The following is a 26,668-nucleotide window of genomic DNA, read 5'->3' as shown; positions in this document are numbered from 1 at the left end:
ATCGTTGGATCTGGTACTTGTGATCATCAAACCATTTATGTGATGGATCTTGTCATACCCACTACAATTTGTGAAGTCAAAATACAGCCTTGGTGTCATACCCCATGCCGTCTTGCCTATGACTAATAGGAAGACTTGGAAATTACCCTGGCACCTTGTGCAACAACATCACAGAATAAACTACGTCTCCCAGCATTCCAGGAAAAAGAGAGGTCACGTGATTTGCCGGCAACATCGGCGTCCCTCTGCATCGTTATATGCAGCCCTGGGACAACGCTCGGGTGCTCCTTAACAAGTGCTTTTCAGGCCGTTAAGTCGCATTCTGGTTATTATGTTAAACCCCCAAAAGGAAAACTGTGCACCACCTGAAGGGAACAGATTGCGTGGCCCCCCAAAATACGTGAACACGACAATACTCCATCTTCGTTCCTTCACGCGCACAGAAAGTGAAGGGTTTACTCGTCCTTATGTATCCCCGTCAATGCTGTGAGCCGCATAGGCATCCTGCGTGCAGTGCATGTCACGTAACTTACGCGCTAAGGGCCTATACTCTGTTTTAGGCTGCCTTTTGAGCTACACACAGAAGACACACTCTCCTGCCTCCGTGCCACTTTACCTGCCTCCCCCTGGTCTGTGCTCCCTCCCACATTGCCATCTGCTGCTGCATGTCCAGTGTGCATGCCTGCTGCCCACCAGCACTGCGTTGGAGGGGGGCTGCTTTCCAGTCATTGCCTGTGCTCCTGTCTCTGCCCTGTGACCACCTGAGCTGCTGTGTTGGACTCCCACCTTAACATACCCCTGCCACTGCTCTACAGCCCATCCCCAGGACCACTCTACCCACCCACACCTGCCTCAGGGGTTGCCATGTCTGCACCATCTTCCTCGGACCAGAGTGGCAACCCCATAGCAGTGAGGCAGATGCCTGTCATGTACAGTGCAAAAGAAGTTGACATCCTGTTGGATGAGGTCCTGGTGAATCATGATTCCCTCTTCGAACCAGCAATGCAATGTGGCAATGTAGGAGGTCTCCAGATCTGGGAGGACATAATGGCCGCCATCAATGTAGAGGGGTGGCAGTGCACTGCTACAACACCGTCCATAAGCGCTGGAAGGACCTCATATCCAGGACACACTTCAAGGCATGGCGCTTCCTGAAGGCCGGTGCAACCGCCGAGGTGCACTGTGCGTGCAGGTGCAAGTTGTCCACCAACAATATGCAGGTCCTGGTGAGTTTCTACCCGGGGATGCATGCCCAGGTCTGCGAGTTGCAACAACGTCTGGAGTCAGCTGGTGAGTAAGCATGTATTTGTACTGCTCAACAGTGCATTTGTGTTGTGCATGTGCTTGCATGTTTGCAGTGACCCCCTTACTTTTGCAGCATGTATTTTTCAGTGACAAACATCTGCATGCAGGCCCCAGACAATACTCCCCATGTGCGAAATCAGACATGTGTGGATTGGGAATGCACTGTAGTTTGCATTGCGTGTTGTAGTACATTTTTGCAAACTGTGCACATGCAATGTTTTTTGTGTCTGAGATATGCCTGCATGGGAAGTTGGACAGTTCAGGGAGTGTTGACCATGTCATGTGCATGCATGCTGCTTATGTGGTCCTGGCGACAATAGCAATGTGGGACTATGCATCACTCACGTCTGAAGGTCACACTTGCATTTGGATGTTTGGCATAGTCACGTTTGGGCATTGTAGTTTCCGGCACTTTGATGTGATCAGTCATGGCATGGCTTGTGCACTCTGAGTGATATGTGTGCATGCCATGTGGATGTGCTTGGGCCTATGGCATGCCACATGTGCCTGTGCCATTGATGCATGTATGTGTGGCATGCGCGCAGGATGGGTTGTGGTGGAGGCACGTTCTTTGATGTGATAGTGTGGAGAGATGCCCAGGCAGGTGTTGGCATGGCCATGCTGTGAGTGGTGCAAATATGGTTTGCCATTGGTGGCCATGATTCCACTGTGTGTCTTGCCCACAATGTGTCCACAGCGGTGGACCGGCACATCTGTGTTTGCATGATTTATGTGTGTGCACGTCCTACATGTTTGCTCCCTGTCTACCCCTCTGCCCATGTGGCATGTCTCCCATGGATGTGCATGAGGTTGCAGTTAGGTCAGGTTGACCTTCCCCTAGGGCAGTGGTATTCAAACTGTGGGTCGCGACCCCCTAGGGGTCCGCGGGTGCATCCCAGGGGGGCCCTGAGAGCTCAGCATGAAAAAAGTTTTTTTTTTTTTTTTTTTTTTTTTAGATTGGAAGAAATGGGCAGGGGTGGCCCACATGGGCGGGCTGAAGCATGAAACTGTCTCAGGCAACAATGAAAAAGTGGCCCACAGTTGTAAATGGATATTCATTCCTTTAGTCACAGACTGGGCCTCATTACTACTATGGCGGACCAGTAACAACGTTGCTGGTAAGCTACCGGCACCGTTGCTACCGTTCCGCCATAGTAAGAGTTGTGCTCGTGGGTGCTTGACAGCCCCCGCCAGGTCTGACCTCAGCTCGTCGGATGCACCAGCACCGTTATTAACGGTGCCGGTGCATCCGAGCTCCCCCTTCCCATTTGAGCCATATGGGGCTCAAATGGGAATGGGGATCTACCGGCACCTTCGAAAGGGCAATTATCATGTCTGCCTAACTCGGCATGACCTAGTAATTGCCCATTCGCGGGTGCCAGACCCGGATGCAACTCCAGTGGCAGCCGTGCCGGTTTTACCGGCACAGCTACCGCCAGAGTAGTTATGAAGCCCACTGTTTCAATAGTACCCAAAGGGGTGCTTTGTGTTAAAATGTAAGTAAATTGTGATATATTCAGCAACAATGGTCAACATTACTAACTGCATAGTGGCCCCTCACCCATTATGGAGGAGCTAAGGAGCCAGCCCAGTGAAACAGTGAGCACTCCCTCAGCTGCTTTATCCAGCTAATGGAGTGCTCCTGGGCTGGCTGAACTGTCAAAGGGAAACACTGTTTCCCTTTGACAGTTCAGTTTAGTTCCCCAGCCGCACATGCTCACTGAGCCATGCAAGTGCTGGGGCGTTTTGCTTTGCCAGCATTGCATAGCTCATTGGAAATGCTGGCTGGGGCACTGCATGTCTGTATGTCCGAGGGGGAGCTCCTGCGCCTCCTCGCACATACGGACAGAGCAGCTGGAGCAGCACCCACACACAGGCCAATGCAGAAGGTACGTTTATGTTCATTGTTTTTATTTAAACATGTGTATGGATGCGTTATGAGTGAGTGTATGGTGATGGATGCTCATGTGAATGATAGAGTGATTGCTGTATGAATGTGCAGCGCCTTGCATATACACATAATCATGTTCATTGTGTTAGGACCAGTGGGGCCCAGGGGACAGGGATGGTATCTTTTTACCGGACATCTATCATTCAAAACCCTCTGCCTTGTCCACAAGGCTTTCTGGGGCCTCGGTCCAAAATACCTTCAGCTATTCCTCCGCAAATACCTCCCCTCTCGAGCTCTTCACTCCTCTACCTCCAACTCCCTCAGGGTCAGTCGTTTATCAAAGAAACGAGCTGGGGGTAGATCTCCGTCTTCGGCTGGGGCCTCCCTCTGGAACAGCGCCCTGCCACTCTAAAACTTGAGGAGAACCATCTTTCTTCCTGCACTTATCAGATCTACCCTGTCTGCTGCCTTAAACGTAGCACTTGCAAATTGCTGGCTGCACTACCACTGTTTGTTGCCTTTATTATTTATTTATTGTTATTTATCTGTTTCTCCTCTGCTTCGCACTTTCCACTTCTCCCCCCTTCCATGCACTTATCCCCTCACACTTGCGCGTTCTCAATGTCACTGGGCCTAGTAAGATCGCTGTTTTATTCTCCTCTGTTCCCCTCCCTTGCCTTGTCACGCTCTGAAACACTTGTGTACGAGCGCGATAGAAATAAAATATCAATGCCTGCCCCCTGGACTCCCAGCAACAATTGCAAACTGTTTGGCTATTTACCCATTTTTTGTTAAAAGTATGCTCTACAATGCAACATTTTAACCTATTATTTAAAAGAAAATTCACAGGGGGAAACCCCCCCGAACCTCCCCTTAATGCCCCTCCGCTTAAAAAAGATTCACCAGCCGCCACTGGCCCTCAGACTGTGTTGGGAACGGGATGGGGGAACCGAGGGACTATGGTGGGAGCACAATGGGCGGGAACCATGGGATAGTGATGGGAGCAGAGTGGGGAGAGCCCTGGGTGTGTGATGGGGTGGGGAGAGACCAGCGACTGGGTAGGAGTGGGATGAGGGAGCCCAGCGACTTTGATGGGAGCAGGTGACGGCGCGCAATATATACTGTCCATTTGGCATTTCTGGGGGGTCCCGACCTGCCCAAATTTTGCTCAGGGGGGCCCTGGCCAAAAAAGTTTGAAGACCACTGCCCTAGGGTCATGTGATTCATCTTGGTATGTGTCTGTGCACTGTCCACATTGTGCTGCATTTACATGAGGATGTGCCATGAATGTGTTTCACATCGTGCCTGGATTGTTGTGTCTGTTTGGATGTGGATTGCATGTCAATGCGTGTGGGTGTTGCTGATTTTTCCATGTCATGTTCCTGTAAATGTTGATGATGCCACACCAGCTTAGTTGCAGTACACTGATGTTGCTGTTCTGTGTCTCCTGATGAAGATGGCGTAAGCAGTGCTCTGGAGCATGGATGCGGAGATCACTCCACCAGACATAGGCTGTAACATAGGGCGTGGCTGCTAGCGGTAAGTCCAAAGAGGTTCGAAGGGAACTCCTCAGCAGTGGTGGGACCGGGTGATGCCACACAGGGGCCATCCATGGAGGAAGACACCCTGAGGTCATCCAGGTTGACGGAGGGGGAGGTTGAGGAGGTGTCCATTGCAGCCCAGCCCATGGGGTCAGGTGGGGGTGTCGAGGTAGTAGTGCATGCTGCAATCCTGTCCCAGGGGCATGAGGCTTTGCAGGCAACCGTGGAGGTGCCTGTGCAAAATCCTGTCCCTGGGCTATCACTGGGCCATTGGATGCAGGACTGTGAACCTGCCAGGATGCCTCCACCCAGACCAGCTTCTTGTTGCCGGCTGATGTGTCCATCTGGGATCAGGTGCTGCCCCTGCTGGCTGGGCTTACAAGGCAGACTGCAGTCATGTGTGATGATGGGCATGCTACTCATAGTTTGCTTGCCCACCCTCACTATGAGCTGTACTGCGTTGTGGCCTTGCTGGCAGCAGGCCTGTTCCCTGGTGGACTCTATGGGCTGTTCACTGCTGCGACCACCTCCTCGGCTTCCTCCTATGTGCACCAGTCATCCTCTGGGGTGCCTTACGGCCCACATGTTATGGTCCCTTACAGAGACTTTGCTACCACTTCCACCTAGCTCAAGTGTGCTCAGGCTTTGATGCACCTGGTCATTAATTGTGGATTTGGCCAATGTATGAATAGGTTTACTTCTGTCCTCAGCACACATTCAGTTGGTATGCTTTGATGCCTTTGCAATGACCCATGGCCAACATGCACATGCTACTTTGCATTGCATTCACTTGTCAATTGTTGATGGGGTGGCCACGGTGTTGTTGGTGCAATGTAGTTCTGTCTGGCCGGGGTGCTACAGATTCCGGTCTGCCAGGGAGTGCCAGTGGATGCTCCGGTCCAGGATTGGTCTTCAGTGCTTCCTGTTGATCGTGTTGGTGGTGGACATGTTGGGGGTGTGCTTCATGGTGGAGGCAAACCACAGAGGTTCAGGTGAGTTGCAGCCATAAATTGAACTGCATGTGTGGGAAACTGTCAGGGTGCTGCCTGGGGTAGTGTTGGAGCAAAGGGGGGCTGGTAAGTGGTGTCTGGACTTGAGGGGGCTGCCTGTGGTAGTGGCGAAGGTAAGGGTGGCTGGTGGGTATTGTCTGGACTTGAGGGGGCTGCCTAGGGTAGTGTTGGAGTAGATCATGGTATAGGGAGGCAAGTGTACTGTCAGCGGGCTGCCTGGGGTAGTGTCCGGGGTAAGGGGGCTGGTGGGTGGTGTCTGGACGTGAGGCAGCTGCCTGGGGTAGTGTCACAGCTGAGGGCGGTGTTGGGAGGGGAGTGTACTGTCAGGGGCTGCCTAGGGTAGTGTCTAAGGTGAGGTGGGCTGGTGGTTGGTGTCAGGACTTGAGGGGCCTGCCTGGGGTAGTGTCAGAGGGGTGGGGGGCCGGTGGGTTGTGTCTGGATTTAAGGGGCATGCCTGGGGTAGTGTCAGAGGTGAGGGGGCTGGTGGGTGGTGTCTGGACTTGAGGGGGCTGCCTGGGTAGTGTCAGAGGTGAGGGGTGCTGGTGGGTGGTGTCTGTACTTGAGGGGGCTGCCTAGTGGTGAAAGTGAGGAGGGCTGGTGGGTGGTGTCTGGACTTGAAGGGGCTGTTTGGGGTATTGTCAGAGCTGAGGGGGGCTGGTGGGTGGTGTCTGGACTTGAGGGGGCTGCCTGGGGGTAGTGCCAGAGGTGAGGGGGCTGGTGGGTGCTGTCTGACTTGAGGGGTTGATGTGCAGTAGGGGTATATGCCAGCAGATTGGGTGGCCAGGGTGTAGGGGGTGGACTAGCAGTTTTGCAGGAGTGCTGCCTTAGCGTACGAGGGACCCTGCACGTTTTTGTTGGGGTGCAGCCTCGATTTATGAGCAAGTTCTTGTGTGTTCACAGGGGTGCTGCCTTCACTTACGAGGGAGCCTGTGTGTTTTCATTGAGGGTGCAGCCTCGACTCACGCAGAACTCTCACATTTTCACAGGGGTGCCGCCTTAGCTTACGAGAGAGCCTACGCATTTTCGTTGGGGATGTAGCCTCGATTTACGAGGAATTTCTCGTGTTTTTTCAGGTTTTCTGCCTTAGCTTATGATGGAACCCGCTCGTTTTCATTGGGGGTGCAGCCTCGACTTACGAGGAAGAACTCGCGTTTTCGAAGTGGTGCCACCTGCTTATGAGGCAGATGGTGGGTCAGGGGTGGATCCGGAGGTTTGCGCTTAGGTTAGGGCATGGCTTGGTTTTTGGTTTGCAATGGGGGTGTGTTGTGGGTGTTCCTCACGCAGCTCCATTCCCTTTGCGTGTCGGCTAGAAATGCGCATTTGGTTCCATGAATACGCGGAGCGTGCAGATTTACTTATTCGTATTGTCCTTCTCGGCGCGCAGCCCTTGCAGGATTTCTGCACACATTTCCATGATTCAGGCCCTATGAATCGTTCCCTTTTCCCTAGTCCATAGCTGCCATCTTTGTTTGCAGAGAAATGGCAAACACGCTCTTGATCAACTTGAAAATAAAAACTATTAGCATCCCAGTATAACATGCCAGGATGCTAATAGCAATGAACCCCTCCGGGTAGGGGTACTTTACGGCACAGGTGATGCCCAGACTCTCATTAAATTCCTCGCTTCTCTCGGCCTTCTCACCCCGGGCATTAATTACTTGCACATATATCACATACCTCTCACCTGTCTCACATAATTCACACACAGTGCCACTCAAACTCGTTCTCCCACACACATACACACACAAACACACAAACAAAAGCTGTAAACGTCACATGACAAAATATCACTCCTTGCCATGCAAAATCACGTATGAACTGGATATACTATGTTCAGTGATGTGTCTCCTTAGACCATTCATAACTCAAATGTATTCACTCCCACATGTGAGTGAAGAGAGTATTACATATCACATATGAACTGGATATACTATGTTCAGTGATGTGTCTCCTTAGACCATTCATAACTCAAATGTATTCACTCCCACATGAGTGAAGAGAGAATTACATTAAATTGGGTTTTAAGTTTTGCTGTTGACATTTATACCAAGCACTTTAAACACCATACTTCAAGGCAAATGTAGGATGTCACTGAAATTCTAACACACACACATCGGCAATCTTTCCGTCACCTACGTTTTTTCATAACATTTCAGAAAATATTGTATTATCAGTCTTGCATGGAAATGAAATGGTGTGCGTTGTTGGTTGAGCCACCTTTACTGGACCGACAAAAGCGCACAGTGACATTTGGAATTGCTTTCTTCGATGGATGTGTGTACATAGAGCAGGCAGTACTCTATTTATATAGGCAATGTTCCGCTAACATATATAGTGCGTATGGACAATGGCTATTCAGGATAAAGTATCTCTGTATATCCGAATATCACATTTGGACACCCTACTGCCAATCACCCAATGCACAGTGTCCAGTGACCCGCTAGCAGCCCCATTCTCAGAGCATATCCCTGGACAGCATGGTATACACCCAGAAATGACATAATGGAAACCCCACTACCTCATGCCTTCCACCCAAGCACCCATCTGGCGTGATTCTTCCAGTTGTATGGAGTCGTATTGTTCTTCCACCAAATACCTTTCCCCCTTCAATTAACTTCCTGGGTGAATCCCTGGTATTGTGCTTAATAGCCTGTGCTACATCCACAACTCTCAACAAACAGGTGTACCTTACCGTTCTTGGCCCAGTTGGGGGCCGAGTGGTCAAGAGATTAAAGGCATGTTTGTAGGAATGGGACAGACGGCAAGAATACAGAGGAACATTCATTACCTTTGTTAAAGGAACGCTCAGGGAGAGGTACGAATGTAAAGGCATATTGGGAGCAAAGTAAAATAGGGTCAGGCAGTCTCTGGCCTTGGAAAGGAGCCTCGTTATTTCCGGCCCTGTCAGATCTGGTTGACGGCAAAGTCTAAGACCAAGAACAAGGGGACTTACAATACAGATGCTATTATATGGTGCACAGGGGGTACTTTATGTCTGATATATGTTCAATTGCAGTTATGCTTCCTTAAGGAAATAACAAAAGATGCGTATGGCTTTAGGATTGGCTGAGCAATTGGCCCCTAGAATTAGCTGGTCCTGACGCTTCTGGGCATCATTTGGCCCCTAGTATTTTAAGGCGCCCAATGCCAAAGATAGCACCAATCTTAAAGAGAGGATATGTCCTTTCAGGGTCACTCTGGGAGTCTTACAAAGGTGAGTGGAGTGGTGGTACCAGAAGGGTAACCTCAACAATTTGAGACCACAAGCGATCACCAATCAAGTCTGGTGTAAGTCAGAAGTCAACAGCTATGGTTCCAGGAGTTCTGGTAATGTCCTTAAGCAAGATTGACAGCTGTGCAGAGACATACGAAGACACGTTCCACAGGAAAAGAGTTGTTGAATGTGGGATTCTGTGCATATATGTGTCCATGTTCTGGCTCATCTATGGTGGTGTATGGGACCAGGCATGTCATCATTTAATTACATATTCCTTTCTTTGCTGTGTGTAATAAGGGCTAGCCCAAGTGTGCCTAAACATGGTGAAATACAATTGAACAAGCTATCACATCTGGCTCTTTAAGTATCGCTCTCTCAGACATCTCTGGCTTCTGATACAAATGAGCATGCGAGCAACTGCCCAGGCACTGCACATCCGGAATACTTAATTTCTTAGCTTAATTGCGTTCTTGCAACAGTACTGTTAAAAACCTAAAATGAGTAACCACAGAAAATACACATGTACCCCTGCTGTAAATACGACAGGCAGCAACAGTCAGAAAGGACTTCTTAGTGAAAATGGTGTGTATGCCCTTTTTCAGGAACCATAACCAAATGGGACCGTGCAATGAATACACATTTTCACTGCCAACTGTTCTTATAATTCGAGTCAAATAAACATCTGACCCTGTTTGCACTGGTAGAAATATTCAAGAAACCCATATGCCAAGAGGTCAAAGAAAACTCAGTAGTTTTCTAGATTTGTTTCAATTTTCTACAACCTTCAGGTTTCTCATTCAATGCGTTCCTTCCCTTTATCCCTCACATTTTTTGTGCAAGTCGGCTATCATCTTCATGTACTTTTTTACAATTTTCATTTTAATTCTTTTGTAGAGGATAATATTATCGTCACCAAAACCAAAAGGTGATGCTGGAAGGTTTTGATTCAGTCATAACCACGGGCAGAGCTCTGGCCAACCCGCCAGACCATCGTTTTTCAACCTCCAAGGCATTGCAGAAGAGGAAAGACCATATGGCACATCAGGCTTGGTACCATCCCAAAAAGGGTCAGTCCACCCAAAACTGGTCAGTCACATCCCTCTTGCACAAGACCACAAGCATCCTCGGACATGGATCATTCTGAGTCGGCATCATCAGTAAGATGTAGCTTGGGTATCTAGGCCCAGGGGGCTTGGTACCCATGCCTGGGCATACCCGTCCCACTCAGGGTGACTTCAGCATAATCAAAAGGTGATGGCTGGAAGGTTTTGAATCAATCATAAACACTGGCACAGCTCTGGCTAACTATCCAGAGTATCGTTTTGCAGCATGTCATGTCAGCAACAGAATGGGAATGACCATTTGCAAATCAGGCTTGGTCCCACCCCAAAAAGAAACAGTCCGGCCAAACTGCTAGGACACATTCCTTCTGCACAAGACCACAAGCATCCTCAGATAGTTTTCAGCATCATCAGTAAGATGTATCTAGTGTCTCTAGCTCCAGAAGGCTCCGGACCCACATCTAGGCATGCCCTTCCCACTCAGAATGACTTCAACAAAGACAAAAGTTGATGGCTGGAACGTTTTGAATCAAACATAACATGGGCACAGCTCTGAGCAACCCTCCAGACTATCATTTTGAGCCTGCCAAGACAGAAGGAGAAAGACCATATGCAAATCAGGCTCGGCCTTATCCCAAAAAGGGCCAGTCCAGCCAAAACTGTGAGGTCACATCCTTTCTGCACAAGATCACAAGCATCCCCAGACATATTTTAGCCTCATTGGACATCACCAGTAAGGAATAGCTTGGGTCGCTAGGCCCAGCAGGCATATGTCCCACATCGAGGCAGACTTGTCCCACTCCACTTGATTTAAGAAAAACCAAAAGGTGATGGCTGAAAGGTTTTGAATCAAACGTAACCACCGGATGAGCTCTGGATATTTCTTCTGCGCTATCATTTTACAACCTGCCAAGTCATTAACAGAATGGGAAAGACCATATGCAGATCTGGCAAGGTTCCACCACAAAAAAGGGGAAGTCCAACCAAACTACTAGGTTGCATCCTGTTTGCAGAAGGCCCGAAGCATCAATCAGGAGTAGCTAGTATCTGTAGGTCCAGAAGCCTTGGAACCCACGTCTGGGCATACCTGCCCTACTCGGGGTGACTTCAGCAAAACCAAAAGGTGATGGCTGGAATTATTTAAATCAATCAAAACCACTGGAACAGCTCTGACCAATCGTCCAGACCATTGTTTTGCACCCTGCCTAGTCATTACAGAAGGGAAAAGACCATATGCAAATCAGTCTGTGTTCCACCCCAAGAGGCGGTCCAGCCCAAATAGCTCCATCATATGTCTTATGCACAAGAGCCCTAGTATCCCTAGGCATGTTTGACACCATCAGCAAGTAGTAGCTTCTTCTCTAGGCAAAGCAGGCTCACGGCCCACGTCTGGGCATGCTTGTCGCACCCGGGTTGACTTCAGCAAAACCAAATGTTCATGGCTGGATGGTTTTAAATCCATCATAACCACAGGCACAGCTGTGGGCAACCCTCCAGACCTGCCAAGTCAAGTTAGCGTTAAATCTTAGGTCTAAGTAATCAAATTTGTTACAGACATCAAGTGGGTGCACATTTAAAATAATCCTTGGAGGGGGCTTCCTCTTCATGGAAACACACATTATTTGGCACTTCTTAGAATGTACTCTTTGCCCCATAGCTGGAATATATGCCATATATCCATAAACCATCAGTTGGAGTGATGTCAGCGTTGTAGCTATTAGGACCGCATATTTTGCATAACTTAAAACTGTTAATTTCCTGCCTTCGCACCTTGGAGCGTCGGCCCTTAAGGAAAGCACATGCTCTTCAAGTGAATTAGTATACAAGTTGAATAGGAAGGGGGCCAGCACACACCCTTGCCCCATTCCCTTTCCTACCTTGATATCATCACTAAGCGAACCCCCCATGCCATAGCGAACCCACACCCTAGGATTTTTGTGAAGGGCCTTAATCATTCGCATTAAGGGGCCTGGCAAACCCATGTCGCTCAACGTTCTCCACAGGCAGTTGCTGTCCACATGGTCAAAGGTTGAACTCAGACCCAAAAAGGCCACATAGACAGGAACCCCCGGGGTTTTAGCCTACTTGAACAGAAATAAATAAAGATTCAGGCCCTTAAAAATAGTGCTTGTCCCAAGCCTAGGTGCAAGTTGATTGCTGACAGCACATTGCTGCCCTGAACCCATTTGTTGAGTTTCTTTAGGCAGACTCCTGATAAAATCTTTGGCAAACCGTCAAGTAAAGTGACTGGACAATAGGCACATGGGTCCACCAGAATCCCCTTTTTAAATATGGCTACTGTAATGTCAGTGTGTCAGCTTAATGGCAAAGCATTCATAGTGATAAGTGCATTGACGTATTGTACCAGGACCGGTATCCATATTTCAGACTGTCTTCAGAAGATGTCATTAGGTACACCGTCAATCCCTGGTCATTTACAGGGTTTTTTGCCTTGATAGACCATAATCCACCTCTTCCACGGTTAACGCATCCAACAATTCCATGGTCTCCAATTGTTCCCTCTTAGGTGTGCCAGAAATGTCAGTTACACAGTCTTACAGAGCCTGAAAATGATCTGTCCATGCCTTTTCTGAAATATAGATCTCTGGAAGCTCCCTGACTCTCAGATCCAATTCCTTATTGTTCCTTGAAATAGTGGCCTAGAAGTCCTTGCTATTGTTCTGACCCGCCACAGTGGCGAGCATCTCCCACCTCTCATTTGCAATTGCCTCCCTTCTCCTTGCTAGTTCTTCTTTAACGCTGCGTCGGCTTTCTCTTATATTACTAATAGCTGGTTGCTGGCATTTTAAAGCGAGCATTAAAGCTTTCCTCCTGTCTTGGCATAGTTGGGAGAGCCAGGACCTCCTTAATCTATTAATGCTATTTATTACATTCAGTGGTGCTTTAAAGATCTTACCACAATTCATTATTGTGCGGGAAAACATCTATAATAACCTCCAGGTTACTTAGAAGTTGTAAAGAAATAGATATCTCCTCTCCACAGGAACGAAGGGTCAGCTTCTGTAGAGAAGCTTCATTTGCAGATGTCCACCTAACTGCCCTAAATCCTCTTTTCGTTAAGTTGCTCGGGAAGACTGGAGAGTTCACTGGAGGAGATATCCCCCCATCCCAAGTCCAGGAGAGTACAAGAGGACTATGGTCGCTTTGACTCCTCTCTATGGTTTTAAAACAATGTAGGTTTACCCACAATTGAACGGGTATCAACATATAGCCAATTATACTATGAAAGAACCTATTATCAAAGGTAAAATTACCCGACAGGGAAGAAGCAGTTCTCCCATTAACTGCTCTGATGCCTGCCTCAAGTCATATCTCCCACATCAGTAAGGCACTATCTTAAGTGGTTGAGTCTGCAGAAATGGGGTTGGGTAGATGTAAGGCTGCATCTTTTTCACAATTCTGTAAGATGTTTTCCATTGAACTGAGTCTTATATTAAAATCGCCACCCACAATAATGGGGTAGTAGAACTCTGTATCCAAATTAGACTTCATGATATCTCTAAGTAGATTATAAAGACCAAAGGACACCTTTCCAATGGTATTGTTATAAAAATGTACCAGGCCGAGTTCCTGTCCGACTTTTAGTTTTAGGCTGATAAACAGAAGATCCAACCTGATCCAACCTGAGCATGGGCATTTTAGACATTGCTAAGCTAGTTGAAATGTAAATGGCAGGTTCTCCTGAGGGCCTACCTTTAGACCGAAGTCTGACATAGTGGACTCTGTGGAGTGGGGTGTGAATCCTTGTATATGTACCTGATTAGTGGCCCTGGTTTCTTGGAACACGAGAATCTGGTTTTGAGCGATAAAATTCCACCAGTCGGGGTTGCTGGATATCCCCTTAAGACCAGCAATGTTCCACACCATGATGTGGAGTGTGTCACCTCATCCATCTTGCTACTCTCTAATGTCACACAGCAGGCCAATCCTACCATCTTTCTGGCTATAGTCAGAGTGATATCTGGTTCAATTGGAATGTACCCATGGTCAGGAGTTAGCAATATCTTGCGCTGCGTAGATTATGGATTACATTGTTCGGGTAAAGGGGATAATGTCCTTGAATCTAAAGATTCAAGACATGAAATCCTATTACTATGCTGACATTTTGTGTCCTTCCCTAGTGTGTGTGTGCCAATGCCAATGTCAGACCTTTGTCAACTACAGGCTACTCTAGGGCTGAAGAACGGAACTGCCTGAGTTGATGGAAGGCCCCCAACCAAATGGGAATGTGTAGAAAAAGCTCGGTGGTGCTAAGTCTTTGTCAGAATGACCCTGTGGTTCATGATTTACCTTCCAGAGTATTAAAAGTTAGGGTATCACAATACCCCAGGATATTTTTATATTCGGGCCTAGCCAATTGGACCTCTTGGCCATCAGGAGACTGAACTCCCTATGTGCACAGGTTCACACATTGGGCCTCATTAGGACCCTGGCGGAGAGGGTATTACGCCAGCGTAGTGCATGGCGTACCTCTCCGCCATACTACGAGTTCCCGTAGCGCCATGGAGGTTTTCTCCGCCTGGTTTTACCAGCCGGAGAAAACCATGGCGCTACGGGACCTCGTTGTTAATTACGCCACCGTATTTTACGGTGGCGTAATTAACTCCTTCCCCACTCCCATTATACCCTATGGGGCAAAAATGGGAATGGGGAAGGGCAGAATGGGGATTGGGGATTTACCGCTCCGCCGAGGTCGGAATGGGGCGGTAAATCCGCCAACCCCCATGGCGCTATCGGCGGCTTTCCGCCATGCTTCGCGGTGCATTTAGCACCGCGAAGTCCGCCTGGGTCGTAATGAGGCCCATTGACTTAATAAAATATGTCACCTTATTCATAAGTTAGATAGTATTCTCTAAATTTGGGCCATGAAACTTGGGTACATTTGTAAGCACCACCATGAATGGTGCTGCTTGCGGGGTAAATTGAGGCAGAAAACATCTCTCCTTTCTAAGGGTGGAGCGTGCTCTGTTTCCCCTCTAGTTCCTGTGCCTATTTTGTTAACATCCCCCTTACCCTCCTTTCCTCAAGATTACTTCCCCATCGCCTAACGTCTTTCAGGTCCCCCACTGAATCTATGAGGTCTATGATATTTTCTCTCTTGTGTTCACTTCGGTCCGATTAAGCCACATTACCTAGTGGCTTCCCAGCTTTATTGACCTCACTAGTGAGTTTTGGATCCCTTTTACCACAATGATGTGTCTCTGGGTGTGCAGTCGAAGTCTTGCATTTTGTGGGAGCATTCTGCCTTGTCTCTGAAGCAGTACTCAGGGTCATGGATTCTGTGGGCTTGTTCTGCCAATACCCCATCATCTTTTCCAGCTATAATTTCATTCTCTTTACAGTCTCATTGATGTATAGGATTTAGCCCTCCATTAAGGCAAGCCTTTTCCCATAGGTGTTTTCAGGATAGGTTTCCTTCATTAAAAGAGCATTTGCTAGGTTGTGTTGGCAGCCCTGGCCATCGTGTACCTCGATTAATTTAGTTTCTAATGGCGCAGTCCTGCTTGCTAAGGCATTTGCTAAGTTGGGGTCACTACTCTGGCCCTCTTTTGTGTGGGTTTGGTATCTGACGTGTTGTAGGTTTATCGCTGGGTTTCACGAGATACTCTTCCCCTAATTACACAACAAACTCAGAGTGATGAGAACCCCGAGGAGAGGTGTTCACAGGTAGTGCAATGCATGCATCTAGCATTTCCCCTCTAGCAATACAATTCTCAGCTTGTGTAATTTGGGCTTCCAGATCAGAGTAAGCCTTTTTGAGAAAAGGTTTGAGTGTGCCACCACCATTCCCCAGAGCTCCAGCAATTCTCGTCTCAGATCTGCCCACCATTGTGGATTCATACTGGTGTGTATTTCTCCCAGGGGAACACGAAATTGGGGGGGGGGGGGGTTCTTCCTCACTACCACCCCCTTTGCAGGTCTGTTTCTTTGCATTTAACCATCCCAGCACATGTGATTTAAATGGGGTTGAAAATTAATTATATTAATAACCAGCCTCAAAGCTTAGAGAGGAACAGCATATATATTGGGAACGTCTCAGATACTAATGACTAACTATAAGCTTTAACCTGAGCAGTAGATAATAATAGATGATAAAACGCCGAGGATAGCAATATAAAATGATAGACATCAGTTTATAAATGCAAAATGAATCCAAGGAAACATATCATGTTAGGTAAGTATATCAATTAAAACAGTACAATATTAGTGCAGAGGAACGAGTCTTATTCTCAGCAATGATAATAAATATAATAAATAAGTTGCCAAAATATAGTAGCTAAAATGCAGTCCGCTTAGTAGTCCTCATAAACGTAAACAATGTATGAAAAAGAATAAGTTGTGGGTCGCAGAGCTAGAGATTCTGATGACCCCTCAGCAGTAATGACTGGCACTGTAGAGGCAAAGTTTAATGAATAAACACATAGTAATAGTAGGGGCAAGGCTCTATGCTGCTTGAACAAACTCAATGGTTCCCTTTAACCCACCATCCAGATCAGCAGCGGGTGTTCCCCTCACGGGCCAGGATACATGTGCTACGGTAGTTCAGACGCTGGTACTCGGGTTGCCTGTGGCGCAAAGGGTCACACTCGACTGGCTTAAGGGGCTTGCCCCTAGTCTGTCTTCACTCTCCCTTTTCAAGCCAAGTTACCTGGGCTTATCTTTTGCTCTTGTCCTCGGCCCTCGCATCCAGTCCTACATTCTGTAGTCGTCCTTTGTGGCACATGGTCACCGAAAACCTTTGGGGTTGCAAAGAAGACCTAGAAATGTTTGCTCGTAGCACCCACCTTAGAAGGAAGCCGCAAGGCCTCGCCGGTATGCCACCATGCTTTAAGAGGAAGGATAGAGAAACCGGGGCTCCTTGTCCATAAGACACAGACTGCAGGGACTGAACTTTGATGTGCTTCGCCGCTCGAGGTGATTTTAAGGAGAGAGCTAGGCACAGTCAATTAGAGCCGTCCTGAGTCAGCAAGAGACCCTCCCTGCTGCTGCTGCAGAGGTTGTGCTTTGACACTTTCACATGTGCCTCCCGGGGCAGGAATATGGCCAGAACAAGACGAAGCGGCGCTCTGGCAAAGTTTGTCCTGCCGGAGCGCTGCCAGAGTGCTCTTCTGTCCCCTCTAGTAACTTATCCTTGTAACAAGTTACTGGTTGATAATAGTATCCTTGGATAATGGAAGCTGGCTAATATTCCTTCTCCTTGTCCCTAAATGTCACTTCTCTTTCACCCTGGAGAGATCATCTACCATTCTGCCTCTGACTATTCAAAAACCTATTCCCTTTGCACAAAAGGTGTTAAACCTGTATTTGGGAGCATGTGTTTTCTTAGATGTTGTAGTTATGTTTTTGGTTGGTGAATGTTGCTGTGATCATATTAACTAACACAGTGGGGTGTTCCTAGGCACATTATTTGATTTTTAATTGCATGTATTATTCACAATGTCAATAAATAATAAAGAGAAAAGCAAAACCGAAACAAGAAATTCGTTTCAGGTCTACTATATAGATGAGATGGATTTGTTTGATATCCAAAAAGAACCATTATTCAACTAATTTGCAAAACACGTCAAATTAAATACATATCATTGAGTTCAAGAGAATAGAAAAGCATGCATTGCTGTAAAGATACATTCATAACATCTTTGAAATCATTTCCATAAATATGTTCTGATTATGAGTTTTGAACCAAAGAAAACAGTGAATTGCACTCTACAAAGGTAGGCTATACTCTTAGGAGGTGTTTGAATGTGAACCAGTAGCAACCCAAACAGCAATGACACAACAGTTCCAAAATAAAAGAATGTCCAATCAAGTTTCGCTAATATATATTCTGTAAAAAACGCAACAATGTACCATGAACAATACCTATAAAAGCACTATAAAACCCAGAGAGAGAGAAAAGAAGAAAATGGTGGAGCAGGGAGGAAAAACAGTCAAACAATGCAATACGAGATTCAAAAAGTATATGTTCTTTTGTGGGAATAGTTGCAAAAGGGACTTTTCCAGTGTTGGGCCACAAAAGTTATACCAGAGGGCACAGGGTCAGTTCAAAGCACCTTAATCCAATCTTTGTCAGTTCAGCAGAATCAAACCAGCCTCGGATCTGTACTGTGGTGCGAGTTGATGCAGGTTTGGATGTGGCAAGTCGTGCTGGGTCAAGCGTAGGACTTGCATCTAGTCTGTTTAGATCAGGAACAATGTGCTACCCAATGCAGCATTTCAAACATGCAGTTTGGTTGGCTAACCAGTGTTGGTTCGAGGGTCGAGTTGGTTTGAGACATTTGGAACCATTTGTTCAGACCAGCGAGTGATGTGAAGCTCCAGCGGTTCAAATTGATGACCGTAGGATTGATGCAGTGACCTTGTGATTCGATGCAGGGTTCAAAGAGGCGGTAGTTTCAGTTTGTACGCAGTTGTAAGCTGTTTTTACAAGCTGAACAGGTGACATACTCCGCTTGGTACAAGGCAGTGATGAGTTGGTTTGATGGGTGCAAAATAGTGGTCCTCCAAAGTTCAATGAAGTGCCCAAAGCAGCACCGGCACATTCCATGTTTGAGTGCGGTGAACATGGTTTGAATGTGGTTCAAACGATTTGATGGGGAAGAAAGGGATCTAATCCTCCAGATGCTGTGAGACAATTGCAGGGGCTCTAGGAAAGGATGGGACCTTTCAAGTTATGCTCTCCCAGTCTAGCGAAGTTTGGTGTAGTGTGTCAGCTCCTCGTCTTCAGGACGAATCACCCCGTTGTGCTCTGGGAGTGTGTAGGGAGCAGAGCTTTCTGCTGCCATGGAACACTCCTTTTTTACCTCAATGCTGAGGGCTTTGGAAAGATCAAACCTCCCACACAAGGTCAAAACAAATTCTTCCTTAAGTCCTGGATGGTCCAAAAGGGTTTTAAAAATGAGAGCGCGAGACTCCTTATATTTGTGAAAGTCCACATGTGATTGGACACAAACAAGCCTGCTTCAAGGTGTCCAATCCGTGCACTTGTCAAGGAGAGGTAGGGAGAGAAAGAAGATGGTGGAAACTTTTCCCAACTGCGCTGAGCTCCCTCTGTCTATGCAAACCCAACCCATTTATCCAACCCATACTATCAAATGCCCTTTGACATGCAATACCCTGTGAGGCTTGTTCTTTTATGGAGGGCAAGCCCTTTGATTCCTGCTTCCCAGGACAGCTCCTGCAGCAGGGCTGTTTTGCTGGAGAGAGGTGTTACCTGATTTCACAAACGATCAAAAGAGAGACACTGCCTTTTAGTCTCTTTTCATGCAAGCTGGCAAGGACAGGTTGTCTGACTACAACACACTCCTTCTACAACTGGCTTTGGGTCACAGTTCTGGGACATGTATGACATAGATCAGATGAGGATTCAATAATGATGTGAATTACCAGCCATCATACTCCAACTCAGAAATGGCTTATGTTTAAAGAATAAACTGCCCCCAGGATAGTAACGTCTCATAATTGTGTGATTTTAGAACAAATGTTACCTGTGACCTCTGAACCTGCTCTTTTGGACTGTAGGGAAAGCAATGCAGAGCAGGATAGTGATGCAGCAGGGCACATGTGTGCCGCATGCTTTGGAAGGGAGCTATGTGAAAGGGAGTTCATCTGGTTAGCAGACCACCCTTTCTAAGATGACATTACCTGCAAAATATTACTATTTTTTTTTTTAAATTCAAAATTTATTGATTTTATGCAAAGTCAACAATCATCTTCATACAGAGTTTATCAATAAGATATTGTAAATGGCTTGTAAGTAGAGTACCGTTTCCGTATGGAATGCGCATTAGTTCCTTAGAATTGCTCAATATTGCAAGTAAAATCTGTAATACCCAATCTCGCTCCCTCCCTCCCCCCTCCCCTCCCTTCTTTAACATTTCTAACTATGGGATTGAAAAACGACATTAAACAGTAAGACCACATCAAGAAAAGCTTTGAGTACAAATATAGTATTCGACCAGGACATATGACACGGCCCGTGACGCCGCGATAACGAAATTCATCGTTCATCGTTAGTATTGACAGAAATCACAGCAATAGTCTGCACACATTGATTTTACAGGGCGTGTTTGGCTCTGAACTCAGACCAGGCACTTTCAACATCCGTAAGGTCTCCGCGTAGGGCGGCAGTCAGGTGTTCCATTCTGTAGAGGGTTTGGGCAACCCCAAGCCATTCGGTTTTACTCGGGAGCTTTGGCCTCTTCCATACCATAGTGAGGCAGGCTCGTGCAGCCATCAGAAGACCGAGCACCATCGTGGATGCCTTTATAACTTTGTCCTCTGTTTCAATCAGACCAAACAGAATGAGCATTGGGTGCTGTACCCTTTCTTCATTGTCCAGGTCCTTAATCCAACTAAGAACCTCCGACCAGTAAGTCTGAACCATTGTGCACCCCCACCACATGTGCCAGTAATCAGCCCGCATCCCACAGCCCCTCCAACAGTATGGGCTGACCCCTTGATACATCTTGGCGAGTCTGATCGGGTCATACTGCCACCTATACAATAACTTTAGTGCATGCAGTTTATACTGGCAGGATATAGAGGATTTCGCAGTACGTCTGCAAATTTGTAGCCACAATTTTTGCGAGATTGGTCTACCCATATCTACTTCCCATCTGCTCTTAAGGACCAGGGAGGAGGAAGTATCAGCCTCGATCAAAGCCGAGTACATAGCACTTATCAGGCCACTGGAGCCCGTACATCGATCAAGGATCATTTCAAACGGAGTAAGATCCCTCTGCAGTTGGTCCTTCCAGATTGACCTTGTCATCACCCCTTTGAGTCTTAAGTATAAGAAGACTGAGAGTGGGCCTATGTCAAGCGCCTCCTGGAGCTCCTGAATGGTTATAAAGGTTCCATTGCGCCATAATTGACCCGCCCTTTCCAGCCCTGCTTGATACCATGTATCATAGCCTCCCGGTTCTGGGATTGCATCCCGAATTCCTGGTGACCAAAGGTGTCCCAAGGGAGATGGCCATGTCGTGACGCCCTTCATTTTCCCGCCAGGTTTCCATACAGCCCACAATGCGCCCAAGATAGGATGGGATCTGATTCCCTCCCGCAATTGAGGTCTGGGGACCCACAACCATTCGGACACAATAAAGGGACGGAGGTGATAATTATCCAGCGCTATCCACTGAGGCTCTGAACGTTGCCTAAAGTGCGGGACGAGAACCCTAAGTAGCGTCGCCCTGTAATATGTCTCCATATCCGGGAGGCCTACTCCTGCGTTGTCTTTGCGGAGCTGGAGTAAAGGTCTCGGAATCCTTGGCTTCTGGCCCTGCCATAGGAAGGTCAGGAACAATTGTCTCACTGCTGTGAAATATTCTGGGGGGATCCTAATGGGGAGCATCTGAAATAAATATAATATCTTGGGGAGAAAGACCATCTTTATGGCATTTAAGCGGCCCATCCAGGAGATCGTGAGCTTAGACCACCGTTGGCTATCTTTCTGTAGAGCGAGTGATAGTGGTGGAAAGTTAGCTCCATATAAGGAGTCAAGGTCACGGGTGACATTGATGCCCAAGTAACGGAGGGTAGTTAGGCTGACTTGAACTCCTAGCGGGGCAAAGCGCGCGATCTCAGAGTCCCTGTCTTTATCAATCGGGAGGAGGACTGACTTTCCTGTGTTGATTCTTAAGCCGGCCAGTGCACCGTATTCTTCAATTATGCTGAGCGCAGCTGGGATTGATTCTAAGGGGTCCGTCAGATGAAGCAGGATATCATCCGCGTATAATCCCAGTTTGTACTCCCGATCTCCTACCTTGATGCCCTTAACTCTACTGTCACTCCTTAGTTTCTGCGCCAATGGTTCGAGGGACATCACAAATAATATTGCTGACATTGGGCAACCCTGTCTCGTTCCTCTCTCAAGGGGAAACCAGCGAGAGTATCCTCCATTCACTGCCACAGACGTCGTGGGGGAGGTGTACAACGCTTTAATGGCGCAGCGGAGCTTCGGTCCCAACCCATTAGACACTAACACTCTTTCTAAAAAGTCCCATGACACCCTATCAAAAGCCTTCTCAGCATCCAATGACAGAAGAGATGGGTCCCCCTTCATTCCCTGTGCCTCGTGAAGTAAGTGTAGCGTTTTCCTCATGGTATCTGCGCCCTGCCTACCCAGGACAAAGCCAACTTGGTCGGAGTGTATTAATCTAGGGAGATATGTTTCAAGCCGGGCCGCAATGACTCTGGCATACACTTTTGCGTCGATGTTAAGGAGTGATATGGGGCGATAAGAGCTACAGTATTTGGGGTCTCGACCTTCCTTAGGAATTACAGCCAGGAGGGCCTGAGAGAAGGATGGGGGGGCCTGACCTGTATTGAAGATATGATTAAATAAGGATGCTAGGAAAGGGGCAATAAGGCTGGAGAATGTTTTATAGAAACCTGGTGTGAATCCATCATCCCCCGGGGCTTTCCCTATTTTCAACCTCTTAATGGCATTGTCAACTTCATCCTCAGTGATTGGTGTATCTAGGGATTCGGCCTCCGTACCCGTGAGAGTAGGAAGACGTGCGTCCTCAAGATATGCGTCTATGCATCCCACAGGGGGAGGGGGGTCACACATATATAGGTCTTCATAGAAGTAGGCAAATGCCTCTTGTATGCCCTCCGGGGACGTGACCGTCGTATCTATAAGAGTGCCGTCAGTCCTCTCAATTATATCAACCCATCTTTCCGCCTTCTGTGCACGAAGGCGAGCCGCCAACAAAGCGTCTGCTTTATCCCCCTTCTCGTAATACTTTTGCTTAAGGCACTGTAGGGTCTGGGCTGTTTTGCCAGCAATCAGTATCCTCAATTCCTCTCTGAGTTGTTTGGATTCAGTTAAGTACTTAGGCCTATCGGACGGGGAAGATTGCGCCAGGTTCTGGGCCACACCAAGCCTCTCCCTAATGCCCCTCTCCACTAAGGCACGTTCCCTTTTCTTTCGGGCCCCTTCCCTTATGAGGACTCCCCTCCAAGTTGCCTTGGCTGCCTCCCACACAGACACCTTCCCCACTTCTCCTGTATCATTAGTGGAAAAGAATTGCGCGATTTCGGTTTCAAAGGTCTCCTTAAAGACTGAGTCAGCCCAGAGGGAATCATTACACCTCCATTTGGTATTTCGGGGTGCGAGCTCAGTCCAAGACATGTCAATCGCAACCATGTCGTGGTCGGACCATGCGGAGGGATATATGGTGGCGGCTTGCAGCACGCGCAGAAGGTCGTTGGAAAGGAAAATATAGTCGATGCGTGTGAGTGTGTCGTGGGGGAGGGAGTGAAAGGTAAAGCCTCTTTCTAACGGGTGCAGATATCGCCAACTGTCAACAAGGCCATACAGGTCAAGGGTAAACTTAATGTCGGCCTCAGTTCGGATAACGGGCGGGTCCAATGCGTCGGCTCTGGTTTGTCTGTCAATGGAGCTGTCCATCCATGTATTGAAGTCCCCACCCAGGACAGTGTGCCCCTTAGCCATATTGAAGACCTTTTCGGAGATTTTATGAAGGAACCGATTTTGTCCCTGATTGGGTGCGTAAAGTGTGGCCAAAGTAATTATTATGCCCCCTATGTTGCCCACAACCGTGACCGCCCTACCTTCAGTATCTGTCCATATGTCAAGAACTGTCATCCGCAGAGATTTGCGAATCAGAATCCCCACCCCAGCCTTCTTCAGTATACCCGAGCTCCAGTAAGCGAGCCCAATCTCCCGTGATGGTATGGCCCTCTCCTCACCCCTCCGGTATCTTGTTTCTTGAAGGAACAGGATGTCTACTTTCGAGTGCCTGAATTCCCTGGCCACCATTGATCGTTTTGTGGGGGAGTTCAAGCCTTTGACGTTAAGTGTGCAAATGCGTAATGTGTCGCTACAGGACATAGGTGCCATCATAGATATGTTCAAAGGACGTGAACGGCCATTTCGTCTGAGCCGTGGCACATAACCCGTCGGCTATTGCAACGTGTGGGTCAGTGTCATATGAGTGGATCCCAAAGAATTTTCTAAAGGCCAACGACCAGGTCGTTCGGTGCGTACAATAGACCCCAATGTTTCCGAGATGCATCTGTGCTTCTATTGGGTCAAAATTAGTGCAAACTGTGCGTTCCCCAAACACCCTCTCCCCCACCCCCCTCCCCAGCCCCAACTTAGTCGGCGCCCGATTCGCCCAGGTTAACATCACCCAGCCGAGCTCGGACCACCAGTGAAGACCGCAGAACAGACGGTCCTACCATAATACAATCACATATATCAGTGAACCCCCAACTTTCATGCGCTTCTGACGCTAGCAATAATCTAATAATAGAGTCATCAACCTCCCCCCAGGAGCCAACACAATGTGAATATTACTTCATATCGCAAGGTGGGCTTCTGAGGCACACAGAGCTATGGATACCTAGCTCGTGGAGAAAATGAGCAATCGGAATTCGGCCTACAGGCCATCTATGGAAGTCGCGGAGCAGGAGGATAACTCCTGTACACAAACCCATAACCTCTTCAGCAGAATAACCTGAACAGTCTACACACTTTCAGTGTTCCATGTCCTGGGAAGCGTTCATCTTTCTGTATTTCCTAGAACCTGGAATCCTTCTCCGCCGTGGAGCCTTGGTTTTCCATTCGCCGCCAGATTTCCCCTGATCCTCATGAGAAGAAGCATCTTCCGGCGGGTCTATCAGATCCGATATGCAGTCGGCAATATCTTTTTCCGAGGCAAGTCTCATTGTCGAGCCTTCCCACTCGAAGGTGAGGGAGAATGGGTACCCCCATCGGTATCTGGCACCCTTGTCCTTCAACATTTTCGTGATCGGAGAGCACTTTTTTCTCATTGCTAGTGTGAAGGAGGATAGGTCCTGGTAGAGGGAGATAACGGAGTTTTCCAAGGACAGTTGTGGAGCGTTTCTGGCCTTGTCCAAAACTCGTGCTCTGTCCGCGTAATTATGAAATCGGGCCAGGACCGATCTCGGGCCTCCAGGTCTACCTCCAGCCCTGTGGATTCGGTCAATTTTAGGTGCATCTATCGTGTCGTCATTATAGAGGAGCTTCAGGATAGCGTGTAGTGAGCGTGTCAGGTCCAGCTCGGTTTCACCCTCTTTCTCCGGAACACCAAAAACTCGGATATTGTTGCGACGCTCTCTGTTTTCAAGGTCGTCGACCTTAAGACGCAATTCGTTTTCTCTGTTTGCTATGTCGGCAATGCGGTGATCCATCTGGGCTTCTAATACACTCAGAGATGTTTGATTGTGCTCAACCTGTTCGAGCCTGTCATCCATTTTGTCTATCCGTTGTGTGATCTTATCTATCCTACTGCCAATGTCTGCTCGCATGCCTTTCATTTCAGCAAGCAAATCAGCTACATCTGCCTTGGTCGCAGCAGCCTCGGGCCCTGCTGATGACATCGTGGAAATCAAAAAGGGGGATCTGGCAATTGGTGAGAACGTATATTTCGCCAACTTGGTCCTAGGGTCCATGGGGGATGGGACCCCGAAACACCCAGCAGGGTAAGAAGGATCCTATTAATCTTCCATGGATGTAGTGTTGGGTCTCTGATGCACAATATTTCTGATATGGACACGGGCCACCAGAATCTCATAAATCTTTTACCAGTACTTGACTGCGGAGATATACATGTAGGATTGCGCAGCAGGGAAAGTTAAGTTTGGACTGACTATTTGCTTTCGGGTGGAGAGACACAAGCATATGTCAGCGCGTCCAGCAAGTACGATGAGACATAAGGGTTTGCCAGAGGAGATCTGCGAGGACTCCAAGGTGTGTTGCCAGTGCGCGGTGTAGGCTTCCGTTCTCACAGTGATAGCTGCTGGGGTACTCGAGGAGGCACACGCCCCAATCCTTTGGGGGCCCAACCCTCAGTACCGGTGATTTTGTGGGGTATGCGGTGTTGTACCACATGCAGGGTGTCTAGGTAGAGCCACGTTCGCTGGGGGGGGGACACCACAGGGCACTCCGGGGCTCCATATCTGCGCAGACCGTTTCTTCCTCCACGGTCAATATGTGCGGGTCCTCCTCCAGCCCTCCCCTCCGGTCATGCAGCGAGTGCCGGGCTCCTTTGGAGGGCGGTCGCGGGCGCGGGAGAGGGCTATGCCCCACCGCGCCACCGGGCCGGGGGCCGAAGACAGGTCAGCAGAGACCGGCAGCGGAGGGGGCAGTCGTCTTGTGGCGCAAGGGGGGGAGGGGGAGATCCACTCACCGTGCGGCGGTAGGGGTGTCGGCGAGCTCTGAGAGGGGGCTCCCAGCCAAATAGAGCGGCAGCGCACAGCTCCAGGAACCGCGTCGGAGCAATTCCAGAAAACGGCTCTTCCCGCGTGCGCTCTGGCCTGCAACGGAAGATCCGCAGCTCGCACACCGCGCCAGAGGCCAAAGTTATTTTCGTCGTGATGCCGCCACCTATTCTCGCCAAGTTTTTTCCCAGACGGGGAGGACACCGTCCGTGACCTCTCGCTCGAAAATCAGCACCGGGGGGGGTCTCAAAGTGGGGGTTCACTGTCACTTTCCGGACCCTGAATACGGAGCTCACACGGAGAGGCGACTCATCCGTGCGCCCCCTGGTGGCCGTATTAAAATATTACTATTTAATACAAATTACATTCATTTATTGATAAACCTGAGCTACCGTGGTTATAAC

The sequence above is a fragment of the Ambystoma mexicanum genome, chromosome 6q (genome assembly GCF_040938575.1).
Source record: "Ambystoma mexicanum isolate Mex_15411 chromosome 6q, UKY_AmexF1_1, whole genome shotgun sequence".
Classification (NCBI taxonomy): domain Eukaryota; kingdom Metazoa; phylum Chordata; class Amphibia; order Caudata; family Ambystomatidae; genus Ambystoma; species Ambystoma mexicanum.
The sequence above is the reverse complement of the archived record's forward strand: the minus strand, read 5'-3'. Positions refer to the sequence as shown.